This window comes from Alligator mississippiensis, chromosome 14 (genome assembly GCF_030867095.1).
Source record: "Alligator mississippiensis isolate rAllMis1 chromosome 14, rAllMis1, whole genome shotgun sequence".
Classification (NCBI taxonomy): domain Eukaryota; kingdom Metazoa; phylum Chordata; order Crocodylia; family Alligatoridae; genus Alligator; species Alligator mississippiensis.
The window spans coordinates 30,894,450-30,914,274 of NC_081837.1; the positions used below are offsets into that span (position 1 = coordinate 30,894,450).

Sequence of the window (19,825 nt, forward strand, 5' to 3'; positions counted from 1 at the left end):
AGAGCCCACACCTTAACTTCTTCCTGGGGCCTCCATTGACCTAATGCCAGCTCTGCTGCCAAGGTCTGCTGAGGCCTCTTCTGTTGGAAGGGCACGGTATGGAAACTAGAAGATGGATGAAGAACCTGGGGCAAAAGAAAATGACAGGAAGTCCCAGGCACAGATGGGGGAAGAGGAAAGCCATGAGTCAGGGGAACCCGGCAGTAACTGTGGCCAAGCCAAGCCACCCAGCTCTGCATCACCTGCCTCACATGGCATGGCCAGCTGGTGAATGCCCATAAGGACCCTGTGCTGATGGTATTCACTAGGAACTCCCTCACATGGACTATCCAGTGCATCATTCTGCATCGGGAAGAAGGAGAAAAGCATGGTCAGCCATGTGATGCCTCTGAGAGGGCTGCCATGTCACCCACGCTGAGCAGAAGCACAGTTCCCTACAGGCTTCAGGTTGGTGGGAGGGATGGTACCCTTGACGGACTGGACCACTGTGTCAGGCACAGTAGCAGAGCATATCCATAGCTCAGAAGTGGAAGGCGTGTTTCTAGAAAGGAAGGACCAGGGGTCTCCTTCTGGCTCCCTGAGCAGGTTGCTGTCTGAACCTGCAGAAGGGAGGTCCCTTGGACTCCAAGTGAGCGTGCAGGATACAGAAATGCACACACACACTTAGCAAGAACTGCTCCTGCAAGTCCTGCACAATAAGGAGGGAAGGGTCATGTGAGCTGCTGGGCACCCTGCATGCACAGCCTGCACCCCAAGATCCTCAGCTGCTAGTGCCTGTAAAGGCCTGCACAGCACTTCCCCCCCTCAGTAATACAACTGACCTGGAGCACATTTCCTTGAGATCCCAAAGGCTGGAGACTAGCTCTGCTGCAGGGGAGGACACAGATGCTTAGTGAGGGGAGGAGACTTAGAGCAAATCAGCAGGACACCCAAGCTGAGAACTCGGGTGTCCTGGCCAGGAGTCGGCTGCTTTGGCATGCTGCATGCTCAGCATCCTGCCTTTGCACTAACAGCCGATCCAGCCTGCTAATGGCCTCACACCCAAACATTGATTGTCATTTTCCATCCCTTTAATGTCAGCTCATTCGTTAGAACTCAGTCTTTGAAACGAAGGCTCAATATAACTTTACAATTGACTCTTTGCCTTTGTATTGGGCAGGATGAAAGCCCCTTCTCTCTCATTACTGTTCAGTAGGCGCAGGTGATGGAAACGACAAGTGAGCTGTATATAGCTCACCTTGGCGTCCTTTTCAAACCTTGTTTGACTGTGAGACATGTGAATGTAGGTCTCTCCCTAAGAATAACAACGTGTTATCTGAATGCATGTTAATTATTAACAGAGCAGCTGGAGAGAAAGCACAAGGCTGGCTCCTGGGTGTTTGTTAGGCAGGATTTACATTATTCTCTTCCTCATAGTCCATTATGTTTATGGTGTGTATTTTGTCACTGCTGGCCAAGCGGGTGGCTGTTGTCACTACCCTTATATCACTGGACACTTTAACCCAGTGGTTCTCAACCTTGGTAGACTCAGGGCACTCCTTGTTAAACTCGAGGCCCCATCAGAAAATGCCAGCTCTTTGTTTTCACTCACTTTGTGACTGCAGAAAAACAGTAAAGAAATTCTTCTATTGTAAGGAACTCAGAAAGGCCACAACAGGTCAGAGTATTTTTAAGACTCTGGATTCCTGTTTGAAATCTCTGGGTTTACCTTGTAAATCATGTTTGCTCACCAATCAGTGCTAATATTGAGGGGCACCCCACAACACCCCTGAAAAGATCTCAAGGCGCCCCAGGTATTACAGTACCCTGGTTGAGACCACTGCTGTAAAGCAAACCCCATTCCAGACAGAAAACCAAGGAAGCTGCTTTCCCCAAAGGTGGTGTCCTGGCCTGCAGCAGGGCCAAGCTGCCCTGGAGTATACTTGCTTGCACCTTAAAGCACAGGCAATTGGCTATGTTTAGGGTTGCAGTAGGTGCCTAATGGTGATGGATAATGCAATCATGTTCTAGGCTGGCAAAAGAGTTCTTGTCTGTGTGACATTCTCACTTGGGCCATCAGCAAGGTTGCAACCCCAGGCCTGTCAGAGCAAAGGGCGGGAGTGCCTACCTCTGGCTGAAGAGACACTTTCCTTAGCTGGCAGGCGTGGTAGACTATTAGCTTTGCATGCCTGCCAGCTGCTAGAAAGGGACAAAGGTGCATTGCTGCTGCTCAGTATCATCTCCTTGTTCTCAAGGGCTGGCCAGAGCTATAGTGTTAGTAAGAGCAACTCCCTGCTCCGTTAGGGCTGAAGTGAGTTCCAGGGACAGCAGAGGTGTCCACTGGAACAGACACCTGAATGAAAGGTTCTTAGGAAAGTAGGGCTGGAAGGGACCTCACAAGGTTATCTAGTCCAGCTCCTTGCTCAAGATCATCTGAGATCATCCCTGATTAAGTCATCCCAGTCAAGTGTCTGTTCAGCTTGCTCTTGAAATTTCCTGGGATGGAGATTTCACAACTTCTCTAGATGCTTGTTCCAATGCTTGACCATGCTCATTGTCAGAAAGTTCCTCCTAATCTCCTGCCTAAACTTTAAAGATTTTAATTTAAGATAACATTGCTCATCTTCCTTTGAGTGGAATGGAAAATATGCATGAGAGATGACTGAGAGCCATGGGGGGCCGTCCAGGGTATGATGTCACGTCCTCAATAAGGACCGGAAGGCACCAGGCAGGACCCCCCAGTCCTGCTGACACAACCAGCTTCCTCAGTGTAGGGAAAAGCCACCTGCAGCAGGATGCAGAAATGCTGCTTCCTGCAGCTCCATTGGCTTTGGTTTTCCCAGCTCCCTCAGGCGGGTGGCAGCTGGTATGTCACACACGTTGTTTCTTACCTTCCAAACTCCCCGGTTTCAAGAGCTACTGCACAACTGGCTTTGGGGTGGCATTGCCCAAGGAAAACAAACCCTGGGCTTTGTGCACCTGGCTAAACCACAGCAAAGCTTTCTCGGCAAAGAGCTGCCATGGATTGAAGTGAATCCACCCCACCTGCAGTGAGAGCCAGGCCTTTTTTGCACACTGTGTAAATAACTCTAGCATCACTACCCTCAGCCCTGCCTGTGCACTTCCAAGGCTGCCATTACCCTTCCTTTGCTGCCCGCTGCTGGTGCCCACGAACCACCATGCTGCTTTTCATGGGAAAAGGACTGGCCCCTGCTGCTGACAAACACTTATTACAGGGCCCTGTAAACAGGCTGGCAGCTGCTCTGTGAGACGCAATCTGAACAACTGCCTTGATCTTTTATTGCTGCAGTAAATCTTCCCTTTCCCTTTGATGGGAGGAAGGCGTTTTACCAAATCCGCTAAACATGCTGTAAAATAGATCTTGCATCGACCCCGGTCATCCTGCCAGCAGCTGTCAGAGCCAAGAGGCATGGACAGGACATGCCCAGGACTAGGATCGAGCAAGGAACCTGCATCCTCCCTCAGCGGTTCAGAGGAAGGTGGCTTTTCCCCTCCTACCTCCATATGGAGCAGGGATCAGTCCTCCCCTGTTCTCCTCTTGCTCAGGATCAGGTGCAATCTGCACTGGAGAGGTGGGCACATTCCTGCTTGGCAGAGGCAGGAACTTGTGTCAGCTAAGCAACAGCCCCTTGCTTAAAAGAGCAAGTCCCTAGGGTGACAGGGAGTTGCTGCCTCCTACTGAGCCCCCAGAGTGGACTGTCCATTTCTCCCTGTAAGAAGGACAGTGTTTAGAGTGGGTTGGGAGCCCTGGAAGTCCCCCTAGAAAGTGGCTGGAGAAGCAGGCAGCATCAGCCTTTTACTGGCTTTGGTTCAGTTTGGGTGAAGATCTGGGCTGCTCCTGCTTTGCTCCTAGCCTGTTCACCCACCCTAAGAGGAAAATCCAAGGTAGGGGTCTGTGCCCTCCTGCCACAGACTCAGAACCCAGAGGAGGGATTTTGGTCCCATCCTGGAATAGACCTTGGTGTCTGCATCTCCAACACATCACTGAACCCGAGGGAGAATTCGCAGCCAAGCCTTTGAAACATACTGAGATGTGGCAGCTTCGTGATAAGCTGTCAAGGCCTGTTTCTGAGCTGTGATTACCTGTGGCTGGAAGCCACCATCACCCACACAGAGCTGCACACAGGCTGGCTTCTCCTAGGGCACATTTGAGAATAGATATGTGGGTGCATGCCACCCCCCCACTTCTGTTTCTCCTAGCCTTGACTATGGGGTTGGGTCCAAAGCAGCCCTGCTCCCCACCTTCCCCTGCAGCCTCCCCACCCCTCTGGCCCTGTTGGCTGCAGAACTGCTTATGCAGACAGCTGAGAGGTTTTTTGGAGAGGAATGAGGCTGGGGTTTTTCTCAGCCCTGTCCTAGGAGGCATCTGTGATGCTCTCAGCCCTATGTCTTGCAATCTCAGAACACCCCTTTAACCCAGCAGGATACCAGCACCCTTAGCTCACAGGAGGCAGCAGGTGACCATGCTCCTTGTTTCATCCCTGGGTCACCATGCCAGCCCTTTCAGCTGACAAAGGTCAGGCCTGGCTCCTGCTGCTGTGGGATCCCAAAGCAGAGAGTGTCTACACTTCTCTGTCTGCAGTCACCATGCAGCTACCAAGGAGATGCTCTCTCAGCACTGTCAGGATAATCTACTTGGGACTGGGTTCCTTGTGCCCATATGGCAGAGGAATCAGGCTGCCAGGTCATTCCACAGCACGACTAATTATTTCCAAAGTGCCTGAAAATAGCAGCCGAGTTTCTCAGGGGAAGGGAAGGGGTATGTCACAAAGATTCACTCTGAAGCTAATATACTGGCATGCTTCCCCCACTGACAAACCTAACGTGTCAGCCCACAAGTGCAGCCTTCCAAGGGTTCTTCCTGTGTTTACTATCCCAGCTGGAGCATCAGAGCTGCTGCAATGCATAGTAGGCACAGGCCCATGCGTGCCGAGAGCAGAGCTTTGCCCTACTATCTGCCAGAGATGTCTCTGTTGGCACATCTGTTAGTGAGCTGCAGGAAGAGGGCTGTGCCTCTGGCTTTTCAGGCAAGGCTGTGTATTATACAGTCCCTTTGTCTGCTCCTTGCAGCCTACATTTATTACAATGTCCTGATGTCTAAAACCACCCTTCTTCCTGGAGCAGGAGTGAGGTGTGTGCACGACCTTCCTTGGAAAGGTGTGTGAGAGCTACAGAGACCTCCAGTCCACTGTGGAAGGGGGGCAGGTTTACGTGGCACAAACAAGGAGCAATGCAGCTATCAGAAAAGGCCAATCTGTGCAAATGGAAAAGCTTACGTGTCACAGGCTTTCCATGCAGAGGCCTCCTGGGCTAGGGATATAAGTTATACATAAAACAGTTTAACTGATCGGAAACTGGTTTAAACCCGTACAGAAACTCAGTATGCATAAACCAGTTTCAAAATGGCTGAAATTGGTTTAAGATAAACCTGTAGTATCAGACTTAACTGATTTGGGTCAAACCAGTTTATGAAACTTCTGTCCCAGACCCCTTCCTGGTTCAAATTAAATAATAGTCCCCCAGCGTCCCAGGATGCTTTGTAGCCCTGGGTTGGATTGTGCTGTTTGCTCTAGAGAGCAGGGCTGGTCCCACCCCTCTGCTCCCTAGCTGGAGCAGTGAGAACTGGCTTAAGGGCGGGGGAGCAAGCCCAGCTGGAGATGCAGTCCACTCTATCCCCCCTCCCCCATGGCAAACCCCAGCTGGGGGCTGGGGCCAGGGAGGGGGGTTAAACACACCTTCCCCTGCTCAAACTTACTGCCGGCTGCAACTGTTGGCTACAAATCCCAGAGGCACCTGGAAGCGGGAAGAGGAAGTGATGTGATGAGCAACCCTTCAGAGTCCTGCTGCTGTGATTCTGGACTGCAAATCCCAGACTTGGGGGGGGCAGCAGGAGGAGGAATTGAACACACAGCCAGAGAGCCATGCTCTAGCGCCCTCTGGCTTCTGGCCTGAGCCACTGCAGGCATGTGGCTGCATTTCCCAAAGTAAATGTCTGTTCATTCTGTTTCAATTTAATATGTGCAGTTTAGACTAACTTGCGAAGACTGAATTGATTCAGTCTTGGGCTCTTTGACTGTCTGTACCTAGCCCTAAAGCACTTTATAACACTGGCTATAGAGGAACTGTGCTATTCACCCCCAAGCACAGCCACGCTTGGAGAGAGAGAGAGCACAGCAACAATGCACAACACTTGGGGACAGGAAGTGAGGAACAGATGCCAGGACTGCCAGTCCTATCACAGAAGGAATGGAGGCAGGTGCAAGGTAATTAGCTGGGTGTTTGTAACGTGCCCTTCACTCCTCGTGAGACAAGCTAATCCAGGTGGACGGGTCCAGGCATGCAGGATAATACACCAATCTGCCGCGAAAGTGCCATTGAGTAATCTTTGATAGACATGAGTGAGCACAGGAACTCCTGTGTCACTCCTACCATGCACAGCCCTGCCAGCCACTGAACAAGCTGCCTGTGGCACTGCAGACAAGAGTGCCATTAGCATGCCCTCCAAGAGGTTCCCAAGTACAGCATGATTGAGACAGGAATGCCCAGGACCATGTTTTACAAAGAAAGGTGAAAACTTGGAGAGAAGACAGGAAAAGGGCACAAAAGTGACTGGAGGCCTGGAGAAAAGGCCTGGCAATTAAAGATGGGAGGAACTCACCTTGTTCAGCTTCTTAGGCTGGGAGGTGATGATTACAGTGTATAAGGATCCTCCTGGGGAGAGACCACTGGGCACATAAAGGCTTCTTCATCTCCCAGAGAAAGGCAGAGTATGACCCAAGGCTTGGGGGCTGCTGCCGGACAGATTCACAACAGAAACCAGACACAAACGCTGTGACAAGAAGGGTGAGTAACCCCTGGGTCCAGGTCCCTAGCAAAGCAATGAATCCTCCCTCCTTGGCATCTGCAAATCCAAATGGGAGGCTTTTCCAGAAGATATTTCAGTCAAAATCTGCAGTCAGTGCAGAGCTCCAGGGAGAGAGTGCAGGGACTGTCCTATATAGGAGACCACATACAAGGAGGTCCACAAAACCTTTGAATCTATGCAGATGGCTCCTGCCCAGTCACAGGCTCACCCTGAGCTGGCTCAGTTACTTAATAGGTACCCAGCACAAATTAAAAGTACTCCAGAAATTAAAACAGCCTGAGACCTCGGTTTTGCCCCTGCTCCCTGTGCAGACTCTTCCTTTCCAGAATGGCCGCAGGAAGGAGTTCAGTCCAGGCTGCCCTGTCAGGGCCGTTTACATGTATAGGCGCAATCTGAAAGCCACTCACACACAGTCCGTGGGAGGGGAATCATCTCTGCTCCCTGGAAATGACTCAGCTCCGTTGTGGCCATAGCCTGGGAATGCAGAGGAACAACCCAGGTCAAGAATGCTGGCGCTGACCGAGCCCAGATAGTGCCGACCAGGCAGGGAGCCTGCCCGGCCGCCCACAACTGAGGGGCCCAGCTCCAGAGGAAGCAAAGGGTGAAAGGTCAGATATGTTGCCCCCTGGAAAGCACCGGGAGCCATTTGGTATCTGTGGCAGGGCAGGCTGCATGTCCTGGGCAACAGCTCCGGCTAAAATCAGTGGCCTGGCTGCTCTCCCAAAGGAGAGGTACAATTAGCAAATTACTTCTAATGTGCACCCTCGCAGCACCAGCAAAGCCAGCACTGGGCCTGCGTGCCCCACTCATGTGCCTCTCTGTCTGCCAGTAGCAGTTCCTCTCTCTCACTTCACATCTGCATTCGGACTGTGCCAAGGTATTGCAGGCCTCCTTCTGGCACACACGGTGTTGCCCACCTGACCTGTCCCTCTCCCTAGCTTGTTTCGCCCTTCTGTTCCCCATAACTCGTCTCTCTAAGGTGTAGCCCTGATGATTATTTGCATAATGAGTCGGTGGAGACGTGTATTTACAGTATGTGCACTCAGAACAGCTTGAGCTGAGGAGGATTGGCAAATAAAGATGCTGAGCGGCACGTGGGCTGTCAGCTACTGGGCACGGCTTGGCAAGCTCCCCCTGCCTGTACTCACACGCAAGTCAACGACAACTCAAGGATTCCCAGCCTGAGCCTGATGACAAGGCAGGTTCCCCCTCCACCTTTCCTTTTTCAGGAGTATCCCTGAGCCCTGTGGGGATGTGTTGTTACTTTAAGGGACTTGCCCTACATCACACACACGTGCCTCAACCACTCCACTACATCCCACAAACATCCAGAGCCAGGGAGGCAAAGCGGGTTAGCTCAAGCCAGCTAATGCATTCTCAGTGCAAATCTAAATGCTCCAGAGATGTTTGATCCAGGGTGCATATGTCTGCACCTTGACCCAGAATCAGCACAGGGGACTTCGTTTGGCAGGGCCAGAAGGTGTTAATTAGACCAGGCTGGCCAGCCCCCTCCAGGCTCATAGTCTAGACTAGCCTGCATGTGCTAAGTGGGGAGGTGAGGCCCAGCCATACCCTAGGAAGCCTCCAGCACAGGGCTGAGCTATTTGTGAATTGCACCCTGGGGTTTCCACTTACACTGAAAATAACCTGCTCTCTTAACTATTTGATCAAGCCTGTGAATAAACAGGGGCCCCACAACCCAAACACCCCCTTCCCTGGGGACCACTTTCCCACCACTGATTGCTTTTCCACCTGCCGCTAGCAGGAAAGGGAAGGGCTGGGAGGGTGGGACAATGCTTTCCCAGCTGTCACCTGATAACAGATCCTAATCAAGCCACGGGGACTCCCTAGTGGCCTTGATGAGGGGGATCTCACAGGCTTGCCAACACAAAGGGCCAGATGCTGTCACTTATCCTGCTGCCTTTCCTTTGTCAGGACAGGAGGTGGGAAGCCTGCTCAGGTGCATGGAGTCTGCAGACTTCGTTAGCTGTGGCTTACAGTTACCAGGTCCCAGGCAGGAGCTGGTTCCTGCTGACACAGAAGGAGCACAGGCCCCTGGAGGCAGAAAGCAAAGCCAGGACTACTTCCCTTCTGCCAAGGAGCCCTGGCATCAGTGTACCCTGACAGCTACTCCCAGCCAGGCCCCTTTGCAGCCTGACCTCTCAGGGGTGGGTGGGCAGGGTGTCTCCATAAATGCCTTGCCCAGCCAGCCAGGAGGGCTTCCAGCTCATGATGGGCTCACCAAGGGAAATGGATCAGAGCACTGGGTACATGGAGAGTCGTGGGAGCAGTGAGCTGTGTGGGGATGTCACATCTAGCAATGACAGCCACTCACTCAGCTCTGCTCAGCTGGACCAGCCATACCTGGAGGGTCGAATCTTCTCTCCCAACATCCGGCAGGGTCTTTCTTGGAGTAAGGCACACTGGTTTGAACAAAATATGGACTGGCACAGGCTTCAGTCACAAATTTAGCCCTAGCCCCTGCTCCCACCCACCATCCCCTCCTTTCCACTGTGGTTTAAATTCTTCCTGGCTGCTCTGCCCTAACCCTGCTGCCTTAACATCACCAGCAAGGCACGCACAGGTGCCAGTGGAATCAATGCCAGGCCTTTGTCTGGAAGCTAAGGAGCCCCAAATCTTCCATGCAAAGGACCATACCTGGGGACTTTCCAGCCTGCTCAAGGAAAAAGGAGCTGTCACCTCATCCAAGCCTGGAGACTCCCAGCAGGATTCCTGGAACCTGGAATTCCTGCCTGTGTCCTGCTCACTGGCTACATTTCTGCCTGCGTGTGGCTAGGAGTTAAGGCTGCAAGGGCACAGGACCTGCATCCAGGACCTGCCAGGAAGGAGGGCAGGACATGAAAGCTGGAGACAAATCCTGGGAGGACAGGCCTCACAGAAACAACTCCTACATGTCCTGGGGAGCTGCAAGCCCTGCATCATGGGGGTGGGTTTTGTTCCCAGCTTGCTACCAGTGCCTGTGTCCAGGCACCACAGTGATGGGCTCCAAATAATGCAGGAGAAACCAGCTGGGGGAACAGGTTACAAATTAAACCACTTCACTACTCCGCTGTTGTCTCTTTGTTCAGCAGGGCTGACCCACAATATATGCCTGGCTTTGGGGAGCGCATCCAGGAGCAGACAGGATGTGCTCACTCTGCTGTCCTGGCCAGGGCTGCCCTTTGCACCTCCACAGAAGTGCTGGCAGCTGCAGCCTGGCTCCGAACCCTTCACTACACTGCAAGGGATGCAGAGGACACTGTCCTGCAGCTGGCTCTATCTCTGGCCCAGACAGATCTCTGGCCCCAGGCACTGCAGGCTGCACTGTCACCAGGGGAAGGTGGGTAGAGGAGAGGGGAAGGGCTAGCCTTGGCTTTCAGTGAAGCACCAGCTCCTTCTGCTGACTGAAGGGGGAACTGCTGGGAAATGCAAACAAAGGCTTGGCTGGTTCCGAGCCCACCCTCTTTAATATCATTCCCTAATGAATGCAAATAGAGCGTGGGAGCTGCCATTGCACAGGCAGCTCTGCTGGACTCATTCCCTCCAACGCCCCCGTTGGTGCTGTGCAACCGGCTGCCTCCTGCGGGGGGATGGGAGATGCAGAGCTGGATGAATCAGGGAACAGAAAAATCTGCTGGCAGGGCCCTGGAGAGGTCACTTCTAGCCCAGCCCCCTGCTCGAGCCAGATCATCCCTATCCAAAGTGTCCTAGACAAGAGGTTATCAAACCTGTTGTAAAAACATCAGGAAGAGCCCTCGCACGGCTGCCAGGCACAATGCCCAGAATATCACAAACACCCTAACTTGCCCCAGGAAAGCAGGGGGACGAGGGCACTGCCGATGTCCTGCTGCTGTAAGGGCCCAGGGACCACTGCATTGACCCATAAAGGGAGACATGTCAGGCCTCAGGCGTGTCACCTGTAGATCCCTTTTCAGTGTCAGGCAGCACTTCCCAGCACCTTGGCCCTGAGCACTCTGCCTGGGCACCAGGGGACTCCTCTGGCTATACCTAATGTGCACCCCAGTGAAATGAATGTCAGGCCTCTTGGCTGCAGACAGACAGTAAACCCCAAGCTGCACCCCCTGCCCCAGAGCGTTCCCAGAACGGGTGACTCCATTGTGCTCTGCTCTCGCCTCCCAAGCATGGAGCTGTACTAGGCCTAGGGATAGCCTCCCTGAGAGAAGGGCTGGGAGCCCGGCCTCAGGATGGTTAAAACCAGGAATAGCAAGACCCTAGGAGAGTCTCCAACTCAAAGTCCTGGAGAAGGGCTGGACTGAGAACTTGCCGCTTTCCCATTGCCAATGGCTGCAGGGAGCACCCGAGCATGGCACTGAGAGTTCAGAGTGCCCGGCTGCCAAAAACAGAGCGGCTCCTGTCGGTTCCTGGGATGGGTATCCCCAGCCGGTGCACTCAGCACCCCCACCCTTCCCCAAATCTGGGATACAAGGTTACACTCCTATTTACACTGAGCAGTTCAGGGGGGAGCCTTGATGCCCTACCACTAACACAGGATACATTAGCATTTATGTTCTAGCTTCACTGCTCTCTGCCAGTGGCTTCAGTGGGAGTGGAACTGGTGTACACTGGACTTAGTGGGTGTCTGGATTTATTACCACCCTGGCACCCTGATCAGTCACAAGCAGCATGGTCCTGGACAGGACCATGGGGGAGAAGGGGCAGGCCTGTGCTGTCCATCTCTACCGCACTGGCTGTGGCTCCTGGCCCAGAAAGACCTCACATCACAGCTCAAGTTCCAGATACGATGTGCTTCCCACAGCAGGGAGAGCGGGGACGGAGCGCACCCCAGTGGTCACAATGTGGTCTCAGGCCTAGGAGCAGCCCTGAGAGATTTTAGCCGGCACTGGCCATCACCAGTGAGAGCTGCAGCTGAACAGGGCTTGTCTGACCTGAGGTGCTCTCACATGCTGCTGGTCCTGCTTTTACCTAGCCTTCTGCATAGCTGGGTCCCCGAGCAGGAGGGGGCCTCATGTCCTCTAGCAGTTGCTCCCTACTTCTCCCTTTACAGCTCCATGTGGCCTGACACTCACAGCTCCCAACTGTGGCCGGAAACACCTTTTTCCTGTCCCCTGGGCCGCAGCATGGGCTTCTGAGCAGGAAAAACCCTGTGTATCTGCAGGTTATTTTTAACCGGTCACTCAGTGTGCGGCCTGCTCTGACACACCCAGGCAGGACTTGCTGGCTCAGTTTAAAGCTGCTTTTGTCATGGATGGCTGGCATTTCCCGGCCCAGTTGGGACAGCCCTGCCCCAGCTTGCAGGGCAGCGCCCTCACAGCATGCTGGACAAGGTAAGGTGGGTGCGCAGGGGTACAAATCTGTGATGTCTGCCCGAGCCGGATCTGCTGCCTGTGTCCAACACCTGGACAGCAGCTGGAGTGTTTTCACCCCTGGGTCATGCCTGAGTGTGTAGGGATGTGTGGAAATGGATCAATGTGGGGATGGATCAGTGTGGGGATGGATCAATTTTCAGGCCCTGATTCCTCCTTAGGCCTTTCCATGTGCCATCTGCCTCCTGTCCCCGCTCCTGTCTCTATTCTCTGTCTCCTCCTGCTCTGATCCTGATTCCCCCCTTCCTCTGCCCCACACTCCCTGACACCCTGCCCTGAAAGCAGTTTGCAGAAAGCTGGAGGCTTCCTATGATGGAGCCTCCAGGGCCAGGCTGAGTGGCTTAATGAGGCAGACAGACCTCGGAAGGCAGCTCTTCTTTCAGTGCAATATGATCCTTTGCTTGTTCTGCCCTGCTCTGGCAACATCTGTCCATTTGGGTTCAGTGTCTGGAGGAGCCTGCTGGGTACTGCCAGCCCAGGGGCCTGGGAGCTGCACACCTTAGTGGTCTCCTAAGTCATGTGGCTTGCAGGGGAATGATGATCACATGCTCTCCTGGCTGGGTCATCCTTGAAGGGGCAGGCTGGGGACCAGCCAGGACTGCCCCCTGCACCCAACCAGCAACAAGCAAGCAACCTATCCCTTCAAATCCCAAGGTGGGGAGCTTAGTATTTAGCCTGGTGTGTTCACTGCTGTACCAGCTTCCACCAAGCTGCATGGCAGGCACGGTGCTTCTTTGTCCCAGAACATACAGCCATAATGTTCTTCCCTGCAGAGCTGCTAGGGATTCGGCCAAGGTAACACAGCACTGGGGTCCTGGTTCCCAGGATGAACGTGGCGCTGTGGCCCCTGGTGCTGTGAGAAGCCTCAAAATGCCCTGCACTGCTTACAGTGCAGAAATGCCCCAGTCTCAAGGGCAAGCCACCAGCCAGAAGTTGGAGCGGTCTCCAAGAGGACTGTACAAGCACTTTCCCTAGCCCTGCTGTAGCCGTGGGCTGTGCTTGGCCTGGCCTTTGTAGTCGCTGTGAAGAAACTGGCCACCCACACTTTCAGGCTGTGTCTCCTAGCCATCTCTGCACAGTTCTGAAGCCTCCCAGGCACAGAGATAGCATTGCAAGTGACCGGTGACCAACCTCTGTCTGTCCTCACTCTGGCCTCAGTCATGTCCCCATCTCTGCCCATCCTGCTGGGCTGGTCACCCCTGGGCAGGGACTGCCTGGATCAACCACTGAGATGCCCCATGCGGGCACATATGCTGCCCAACTTCAGTAAGAAAAAAGTATTTTAAGCCATGCAGAACTGACCTGGGGACTCCCTGCCACCAAATACCACTCAGGCCAGGACCCATGTGGATATCACAGGGGAACTGGCCAGTCACACAGGTAATGAGAACAGGGCTTGCCGCAGGTGAGAACCCCCTACTTGAAGGCATGGAGGTTGGAAAAAACTCCCTCTGGGCTGGGAGTTGCACCCTTCTCTGAAGTGTCTGAAGTGGCTACTGTTGCAGCCAGGCCTCATACTGAGCTAGAGAGGCCCCTGGTCTGACCTGGGCAGGCTGCGCCTGTGTTCTGGTTGGACCCAATAGCTAGTACAGTTTACCAAGTGCCACACATCAGAATAAAGGCCAGGCTGGCCCAGAGAGGCCGCTGGCTCAGATGGTACATGTGGCACCAGCATATGGCCCATTGTATTCTAAGACAGCACTGACCACATGGCGCACAGGCAACAGCGTAACTCCTGACCCTTTCACGCACAGGAGATGGAGGGGCTTGTCTGTAGGTGACCTGGTGAGGCTGGGTCTGTGCCAGGAACAGGACCTGTTCTCACCACTGCCAGGCCTAGGCATTGGCTATGTGCCCGGCTTTCCTTCTCCGTGACACACGGTCTAACACCTTCCTGTGGGTCCCCCGGTATGGCAGGACATAACTGACATGTGCCACAGGTCCCAAGCAGCACCGCAGGAGGGCAGTGGCAGCTGCTGAGTAGCCTGGTTAGCCCAGAGCTCTTCCCATCAAGCCTGGGGGCTTTGAGGGTCTCAGATCTTGCCAGGAGGAGCCGTGACACTTGCTCAGCAGGGCAAGTGTCCTGTGGCCCCAGCTGGCACCATGCCCTTAGACATTCACCCAGCTGTGCCCAGCCAGACATCAGGCTCCTGGTTGCTTTCGCCTTGGCTGAGGGAAATCTGGGGCACTTTGTTGCTTATAAGTTATCCCTTTGGCTGCTCTTTCCTTGGCTGTGACTTTGTGCCAGCTGCCTGCCCCCACTCTCTCATGTCTCCTGCAGAGACCCTCTCTTGCTGGCTCCCACCTCTCTAGCAAGGACACTTGAGCCTTCTCTGGGGACCTGTAACTCCTCACCAGCACTAAGGATTTCACCCTAGTAAAGCCTTGCTCAGCCCCAAAGACTATCCCTACTGTCCCCATTTAACAGACAGGGAAACTGAGGCAAAAGAAGAGGGAGAGACTCAATCAGTAGAGAACGGCATACTGCAGCTGTCCTGCTGCCAAGCTCACTGTCACACATACAGCCCTATCTGCACTTCCCCAGGGCAGCCACCTGACAGGCCCTTGCCCCAGGTAGGCAGCTTGTAAACTCAGGTACTTTGTCACCAACACTACAGCTGATTCTACCCACGGCAGGACAGTCATGATCCATAGGTAGTAGCTGAATTTTCTGAGCCACAGAAAGCTGCTCCCCAGCCAGAGAAGCTCAGCACACCCCATCCTAGATTTCCTAGCATTTTCTGCACAGACAGATGAGGAAACTGAAGCACAGTGTGGGATGAAGGCTAGCGGGACCCTGGCCAGAAGGGCTCAGCCAGGGATGCTGCTGTCTGCAAATTGCTCAGGCCTATAGTGGGGACAAGGGAGGGCTGAGCAGCTCCTTACCCACTCAGAGGGCTCTGCGGTCAGCTCTACTCTCATCCCACTCAGTGCATCCAGTTACTCAGCCTGGTGTTCCCATAAATGACTCAGCTCAGCCCAGCACTGAAACCTGAGATGGCCATTCCCACTGCCCCCAGGAGCCTAGGCTGCTGAGTCAGATGACATCATCATCTGACATCATCATCAGGGTGACACACAGAGCACCTGGGATTCCCTGCAGAGGGGGGGTGGGGAACGATCTTTAGCCTCCATATCCAGCTCTACCATGGGGCACTAATACAGGCAAGCCTGGACACAAGCACTGGTGTGTGCAGAGCCCATGAGTGGCCTTTACTGCATCCCACCATCCTCCCAGCTCTCCACCCAGGAGTGGGAGGCACTCAGGAGACCTGGCCCCAGGTCCCAGCTCTGCCCTGGGTGGTACTGGGCAGGTGCTGGGTACTGGGTGGTACTGGGCCCATACTGGGCCCATACTGGGTGGTACTGGGCCCATACTGGGCAGGTACTGGGTACTGGGTGGTACTGGGCCCATACCATGGGATGCAGCCATACATGGGCCAGGCAGCTGGCTGCCCTGCAGAGCCCCTGGCACCCAAAGGGGCTTTACTTTCTACATGACCATGCTGTTTGCAGGAAGGGCGTCAGACAGCACTCATCTGGGCAGCTTACGGCCCTTGCCCATCTGCAGCATCTCTCAGACATGTGGCTTCATCAAACCCACAGCAACCAGTCACTCACACTGGGATTCAGGGGAGAAACAGAACCAAGCAGGAGGAAGTTCCCTTGGGCTGAAATGGGCCATTTCTACACCTGTCATTTTTCAGTTCCAGGTGGCAGGTTGCTTGGAGGCGTCTTGCTGTGCCCAGTGACAGTTCGACTGCACCCCAGCACAGCACAGCTGTTTGAAAAGGCCAAACCAACACAAAACGCTGCAAATGACTTAAGCAATGGTTTGGATGGTCTTTGGGCATTTCCAACTGTTCCATTTCTAATGCAGAGCAAAGACCAATTCTGAAAACCCAAACGCTCCCCTGTTTGACCTGTCCTCTGTTTGGCTCAACAAGGTGCTGCTCTGTGCAGTCACACAAGCCACAGCAGATAGCTTCCCTGGCCCAGGGCTCAGTCATGGTCTCCTTTTCCCTAACCCCAGAACCTCCCACCATGCTCAGGAGGAGCCTGGGGCTTCTCCTACCTTCAGAAAGGCTGCCTTCTTCCCTGCAGTCTCTATTCCAAAGACCACTGGTCCAAATATCAGCAAACCTGAGGGGAGAAGCCCAAAGCCAGAGCAGCAGCAGGTCCTGAAAGGGGTCCATGGGGTGCCAGAAGCTCCCTTTGTTTCCAGCTGCTAAGCGGTGTTAAAAGCAGCTTTCCCCTCCTGCTCCTTCTCTTCCTTGCCATAAGCATTAGCTGTAGCTGCCTGGATGAGCGCAGGGAGGGGGAGGAACAGACTGTACCAGACAGAGGGCAGTGTCCTAGCCAGTAACATCTGGAGCTATGTGATGAGCCAAATGGGGCAGAAGTGGGACTGGTCAAGTGTCTGCGTAGGCAGCAAAGGGCACTGCTGGGGGCTGAGCAGAGCTGGTGCCCTGGGATGGCTCTCAGGAAGCAACCATACTTGCCACCCATGATTTCAGGACACTTGGCAACCCCAAATGAGCACCCAGCCCCTTCCTACCCCCAGCCTCTCTGTGGGGCAGATGGGATAGTGAGGCACAGGCAGGCACGAGCTCATGTTCTCAGAAGCGGCTGCTAATTTTAGGCACCTCTGTTTTTGAGTAGATGAGCCCTTATGGGTGGCGGGATGGACTGGGAGCTGGGGCGTGGGCTCCATGTTGGGAGAGCCGAGTCTGTTCTGGAGGGAGTTGGTGGGAGAGGGGAGGGTCAGTGCCTCTTTGCTCTTCACTTCCTCTTCTTGCTCTCTGTCTTGCTTATTTGGAAAGTTCTCTGGGCAAAGGCTGTCTCACTATCCCTACAGTGCAATGGGCTCTGCTTCCCCATGGGCTCTCACATGGCACTGGTGACCAAATAACTGAATGTTTGAGCTTAGGTGACGAGACCAAGGTCATAGGGAAAAAGGCAGGCTCCAGGAGTCCAGCCTCCTGCGTGCCGCGCTGCCTGCCAGATGGATCAGTGCCAGCCCAGCCCTGCTCTGCTCTGCTCTGCTCCGCTCTGCTCTGGAGCAGGGTCTGGGGCCTGGGAACACGGCTGTTGATTTCAGCTCTTGGGCCCCATGGTGTGAAGAGCCCCCTGCCCTAGTGCTGCGGTGCCCAGCCCGGTTCCCAGTACAGCACTGCCTGTAAGGGCTTACTCCACATCCTGCCACGAGGCTCCAACAATACAGCCCACCGGAAACATGCAACGAGGGGAAACCCACAGCAGGCTGGGCTGTCAAGTAGGTGCAATGGGCCTCAGCACCATGAGAGAGGAGAGAGAGGGAGAAGGCCCCATGGCACCGGGCTGGGAGCTGGGGAAGTTTCTCACTGCTCAGTTCCTGTCTCATGCCTCCTCGATGGCTGCCGATCCGCACGCCATGGACGCAGCACAAGCCACCAACAAGGTCGTGTGCCCTTGCCCCTCCTAGGGAAGGTGATCGACAGGTACCTGGCCAGGGCTGGGAGAGGACAGCTGGGTGGGCACCCATGCTGGTGCCAAAGGCAAGCAAGTCCCGCTCTGCCTTGGGGCACTGGGCTGTCCAGGGGGGGCAGGCTGGCTATGCTAGGGTCAACTGGACACCAGGGCACAGACAGAGCTGGTTTGGGTGGCCCACTGCCCCTCAGGATTTACAGCAGCAGCCAGCCCCCTGCAGGCAGCCCCCTCTGTGACGCATTACCTGGCCATACCTTGCCTCTCAGGAAGGGTGGAATAGCCCAGACCAAGCCTGACAGGGAGGCATCACACACGCACCTCTCTTCCCCGTTACCTCTGGGCATCTGGCCAGACGGCCGGGTTCCCCTGGCTCTGTCAACAGCCCAGCAAGATCCCCCTGCCAGCTTCGCTGAGCCACGAGCCGGGAAACCAAGACACATCGCCCCTGGCTTTAACGGCAGCCAGTGCCGGGGGACTCACCGTGCGACACCCCCGTCACCTCCTCATCCTCACGCAGCCTGAGAGCACGGCTCATCCCGATGGGGCCTGTGGCTCCCTCCGAAAGTTCCTGGTGTGCTCCCCGTCTTGGAGCCGGAGGCCGCGGGAGGAAGCCCGCACTGCTGCTCGCAGCCTCCCGCTCCAGCTGGTGACGGAGGCAACTGCCGGCTTTCACTTCACAATGGGAAAGGCAGCATCCTGAACAAAGTGCCTGTCCCCTGGGACTGTCGGCAGGGAGGGGGGAATCACGTGGGCCGCGCCCCTCAGGCACACGCCAGCTCTTTATGCTGCTGGCGGAGGGGAGGGTGCCAAGGAAGCTGTTGTGACGCCACACACACACACACACACACACACATACACACACGCACACACGCTCGCTGTCTCGCGGACACACTGGCGGACACACGCCGCACGCTGGCTGCCGTGCACACGCACACGCAGGCACAGTCTCCCACGCCCACAGAGGGTTTCTGGGGCTCTCGCAGTGCCAGCTTACCCCCCACGTGGGTGGAGGCCTCCTGCTCTTTGCCAGACGCTCTCACTGCACAGCTATCTGCTAACTCTTTCTTTGCCAGTCCTGACTCCTGAGAGAGCTGTCTCTGCCGAGCCGGTGCTCCAGGATCTGCCTGAAGCAGGCAGGAAATTTCTCCGTTGCTGGCTTCCTTCAGTTAACGGCTACCCCGCCAATTGTCTTTCAGGGCAGGGCGTGTGGCCTCTTTAACTGAGCCAGGGGCTAGAGGAGCTGTGACCTGCTGGACTACATTTCCGTCCCAGGGAGCGTGACCTAGTGCTCAGAGCAGGGCTCTGGCAGTGATGGGGTGGGGGAGGCTGGTGCTTAGGGCAGCGGGGCCAGGAGGTAGGATGGTAGGGAGAACTTCCTGCTGCTGTCACTGATTTACTCAGTGCCCTTGGTTAAGTCCCTTCCGCGTGGGCTGCTGGCTCTGGACATCCAGACTCACGTGTGGGACCCCAAGGCCGCAGGAGATTTGAATGAGGCAATCAGTTTGGAAGTGCTTTCTGAAATTTGCTCCGTCTCCCCTACACGTCACCGAAGCATGTGCAAAACACAGTGTCGCCAACCCTGCCCGTCTGGGCTTTGGCTCCCTCTGCGCTCTCTCCCACACAGCCCCAACCTGGGCAGGGGTGCCGTTGTGCCAGGCACTGGCCAACCTACAGGACGAGATAGTGGCTGCCCTGACAAGCAGGCAGTCTAGGGCAAAACTCAGTGAGGTAGGAGGTACAACTGAGACATGGCAAACTCATCTCATGTGGCACTGTCCAAGGATTTGCTCTGTGGGCAAAGCCCTGAATCCCTGGTAAATGGGGCTACAGTTGAACTGGTGCCTGCAAAGCAGCGGCTGCAAAGCTCAGAGCAGCTAGTCCCTGCCAGCATGAACGTGACACCTTCGGGAACACAGCCTGCTTTCTGGAAAGCTGTTTATTAACTCCAGGCCTGCCCTCCGCCCAGCTGGCACAGGCAGCGCCTGCAGCGCACTCTGCTCTGTTGCGCTCCCCAGCACGCTCGCCAGGCCCACACCCTGGTCTTAAAGGCACAGCTCCTGACAATCCAGATCCAAGGGGGAAAAATGCAGCAGGCTGAGCCCCACAGCTGAACAGGCCACGAAACACCATGCTCTGCAACACAGAA

General features: G+C 55.0%; 1 protein-coding gene across 6 annotated transcripts in view; it reads right to left on the reverse strand.

Annotated features, from left to right (window-relative positions):
• NAV1 (neuron navigator 1) overlaps positions 1 to 18,499 on the reverse strand; it is a 249,457-nt gene extending 230,958 nt beyond the window's left edge. For 2 of the 6 annotated variants that reach the window (XM_059717302.1, XM_059717298.1), the window contains exon 1: positions 18,160 to 18,497. The gene's annotated coding sequence lies outside the window, so the exon portion shown is untranslated. Of the gene's footprint in view, positions 1 to 18,159 lie in introns of all 6 variants that reach the window. The other 4 variants (XM_059717301.1, XM_059717299.1, XM_059717300.1 and 1 more) reach the window with 4 other exon arrangements.
• Positions 18,500 to 19,825: the final 1,326 nt, after the last annotated feature.